The 3923-nt window shown below is 48.7% G+C and overlaps 1 protein-coding gene across 9 annotated transcripts in view; it reads right to left on the bottom strand.

Moving 5' to 3' along the window:
• The window catches only part of Arhgef2 (Rho/Rac guanine nucleotide exchange factor 2), a 55964-nt gene that overhangs the window by 27350 nt on the left and 24691 nt on the right, over window positions 1-3923 (bottom strand). Inside the window, exon 1 of one of the 9 annotated variants that reach the window (XM_048814708.1) lies at window positions 718-740. The exons of the other annotated variants lie outside the window; for them this stretch is intronic. The gene's annotated coding sequence lies outside the window, so the exon portion shown is untranslated. Of the gene's footprint in view, window positions 1-717; window positions 741-3923 lie in introns of those variants that run through there. 9 annotated transcript variants of the gene reach the window in all.

The following is a 3923-nucleotide window of genomic DNA, read 5'->3' as shown; positions in this document are numbered from 1 at the left end:
AGCACTTCACTTTAAAGACCCTCGGGCCGCAGGACTCTCCCGCCCCCAGCTCTCCAGGGGCCCGGGGCCAGTTCCTCCCCGGCCTTCGGGGCCCATCGAGCAGCCAGAATAAACAGACCCCGTGTACGATTGGGGGCAGGGGTGGCGAGAGGGAGGGCAACTCGAAGAACTAAAAGACGAATCTTTAGTAGGTTTATAGGAGAAGAGTCGTTCCCAAAAGTCAAAAAAGAGTCGAGAGGACAGAATTCTCCCACAAGCCTCCACCTCTCTGGGCCCTTCCGGACCACACTCTGCCCATCCTCCTCCTAGCTCCGCCTCTGCCAGCTACTTTGGAGGGTGTAGGTGGGAATTAGCAAGCTTTCCTGAAAGCTACGGAGCTGAGGAAGTCCTTCCATGGGTCTAACCTTGGTTCTCTCTGTCGCTACTTAAACCGGAACCAGAAGACTAGAAAACAGCCTGCCCCAATCAGAGAACAGTTAGGGCACAACCAACTGTCTCCATTAGAAGGAAGATGGGGCCAGGCGCGGTGGTCAGCCTGTAATCCCAGCGATTTGGGAGGCTGAGGCTGGAGGATCAAAAATTCAAGGTCAGCCTCAGCAATATCGTGAGACCCTCAGCAACTTAGCAAGACCCTCTTAAAGTAAAAAGGAATGGAATGTAACTCAGTGGTAAAGTGCCCCTGGATTAAATCCCCCTTACCAAAAAGATTGCCCCAACCTGTGCCAGTCTCCACCTTCGGTGAGTTTCCTGCTGTTTTCCTCCTCCAGTCTAACTGTAATCACTCATATTGCAGTTCATTTCCTCCTCTCGGGGTGTCCCACTTCTATGTAGAAATCAGAGCACAAACAAAGAGCCCTAGGACAGAGCATACTATGTTTGCAAGGTCCTGCCTGATTCCGCTTGCAATTGGTGTGGGAGGAGGAGGGAGGGAGAGGAGGCCCTGCCCAGGTCCAGCAGCTCCCTGCTGGACTCCTCAGTAGGACCAGGCTGGAGGTTTCAAGCCCAGCTCAGCGCTCCTGTAGGTGCCAATTTTAGCCTCTGCCTCTATTTCGGGCTTCACTGCCGCACCGCTGGCTGAGCTGGTTGGGCTCTTCACCCCCAGCACCACCCCCACGCTGCTCCTCTGGTTCCCCCCCTGCCTAGCAACTCCTTCTTCACCTTCTTCACCCATTCTCCTGATCAGGATCCTTATATAGCAAAGAGCAGAAAAAAAGGAGAGGGGCCGAGCCTGGGGGGCACAGGCCTGTGCTCCTAGCTGCTTGGGAGGCTGAGGCAGGAGGACAGAAGTTAAAGGCCATCCAAGGAACTTAGCGAGACCCTGTCACAAAACTTTAAAAAACAGCTCGGCGCCTGGATTACATTCTCAGAATGGGGGCAAAAGGGAGGCAAAAGAGGAAACAAACCATACAGGCCCAGGCTGGGTGACAAGTGGAAGAAGAAAGTGCTTCCTCAGGGCCCGGGCTGTTTTCTCCAGGGTTGCACCTGCCCGGAGACCATGGGAAGGCTGCGAGAACACTCCCAAACCATCAGGCCTGAGGTTCCTGGCCCCAGAATGCCAGGCTTACCTCCCCTCTGGTCAGCCAAGACTCTGGAATGTACTAAATTTAAAAACAGGGAGCCAAAGGCCAGAATCCCAGCTTCATGGCTCCACCCCCTGGGGGCTCAGAGACCAAGACTGGACTGGGACCTGGGCTTTTCTCCCAGGCTGAAGGTTCTGCAAGCAGAGGATAGAATCTTAAAGGGCCAAACTCTACCTGGGTACCCAATAAGCCTAAGATTTGAACCCCAGGCTCTTTTTTTGTCTCTTTTGGTAGTGGGAAATTGATCCTAGGGGTGCTTCACCACTGAGCTACATGCGAGGCAAGCGCTCTACCACTGAGTTATAACCCAGCCCCCCAGTCCTTTTTATGTTTTCTTTTGAGACAGGATCTCACTAAGTGGCCAAGAGTCTTATGATATCGAAGAGGCTGACCTTGAACTTGTGATCCTCCTGCCTCAGCCTCCTGAGTCACTGGGATAACCTGGGTGAGACACCATGCCCAGCTGTACCCCAGGCTCTTTAGGGACCTCTCAGTACATAAACACAATATAGAAAGTCTAGGGGCTGGGGACATAGCTCACTTGGTAGAGGGCTTGCCTCGCAAGCACAAGGTCCTGGGTTCAATCCCCAACAACACACACACACACACACACACACACACACACATAGGGCTGGGGCTGTAGCTCAGTGGTAGAGCACTTACCTAGCATGTGTGAGGGTTAGGGTTCAATCCTCAGCACCACATTAAAAATAAATGAATAAATAAAATGTCTGTGAATGACTAAAAAAAATTTGAAAGAAAGCCTATTGAATGAGAAATTATATCCCATCTATGTATGATATGTATATCAAAGTGCATAAATGCATTATACTGTCATGTATAACTAATTAAAACAAATTGAAAAAATAAAAAGTCTATTGAGGGCTGGGGATGTGGCTCAAGCGGTAGCGCGCTCGCCTGGCATGCGTGCGGCCCGGGTTCGAGCCTCAGTACCACATACAAACAAAGATGTTGTGTCTGCCGAAAACTAAAAAAAAATTAAAAAAAAAAAAAGTCTATTGAAAGAAGAGGCTGGTTGGGGGGGCTGAGGTTGTGGCTCAGCGGTAGAGCGCTCGCCTAGCACATGCGAGGGAGGTGCTGGGTTCCATCCTTGGCACCACATAAAAGTGAATAAAATAAAGGTATTGTGTCCAACTACAGCTAAAAAAATATATTAAAAAAAAAGAAAGAAGAGGCTGGTTGGGTTGGGGCTGGGGCTCAGTGGCAGAGCACTTACCTAGCATGTGTGAGGCACTGGGTTCCATCCTCAGCACCACATAGAAATAAATAAATAAAATAAGGTATAAAAAAAAAAAAAAAAGAAAGAAAGAAAAAGCTGGGTTCCCTATGGTGGCACAACTTAGTAACACCTTGTCTCAAAATAAAATTTAAAAGATGGGGATGTAGATCAGTAGTAGAGTGCTCTGGGGTTCAATCTCCAATACCAAAAAACAAAGGAAAGAGAAAAGGAAGGAAGAAGACTGGCTAGCCTAATCCTTTTCTGTCTCCTTTCAGTGAGACCCTTTCTCAAAATAGTCAACTATTATTCTTTTTATCTCCTTGCTGTTTGTTACCCTGCTCCTCATTATCCCCTTAGAAGGGCCGGGGTTGTGGCTCAGTGGTATGGCGCTTGCCTAGCATGCGTGAGGCACTGGATTCGATCCCTGGCACCATGTAAAAATAAAATAAAGGTTAAAAAAAAAAAAGACAAAAATGAGCCAGTGGTGCACACGTGTAATCCCAGTGTCTTGGGAGGCTGAGGCAGGAAGACTGCAAGTTCAAAGTCAGCCTCAGCAACTTAGTGAGGCCCTGTCTCTAAATTAAACATAAAAAAGGACCAGGAATGGGGCTCAGTGTAAAGCACCCTTGGGTTCAGTCCGTGGTACAAAAAAAAAGAAGAAGAAGCAGGAAAGAGGTAAAGAAAGCTGATCTACCTTTAAAAATGCCTGCATTCGTGAGCTAAGTCTGCAGCTTGACTCAGGGTCCATTTCCTGTGTCCTCCGGAACAATGAACACTTTTCCTTCTCCCTCCACCCCTTTCTGAAAACTATTCCTTCATTCTAACACCTCCTCCAGTGATATCTTTCAGATTTCCAGAAATTAGCTTTTATACACACAAAAATCAAAATTTCTGCTAGAATCTAAAAGTTGCCACCACCTTCTTTAGCCCATTTAACTTGACAAAATATATCCCTCCCATTTCCCTGGAGAAGGACCCAACTGCCAGAGGCTGGGCCAGTGGTGGACAGAGCAAGCCCTGAAGATGTCTGGACCCAGACCCTGCATGGGCCAGAAGAGCTCTGTTTCTTCTTGTTACTCTGGATCTTGTACATGGGGCAGGGC

Source organism: Marmota marmota, unplaced genomic scaffold, assembly GCF_001458135.2.
Source record: "Marmota marmota marmota unplaced genomic scaffold, marMar, whole genome shotgun sequence".
Taxonomy (NCBI): domain Eukaryota; kingdom Metazoa; phylum Chordata; class Mammalia; order Rodentia; family Sciuridae; genus Marmota; species Marmota marmota.
The sequence above is the reverse complement of the archived record's forward strand: the minus strand, read 5'-3'. Positions and strand labels throughout refer to the sequence as shown.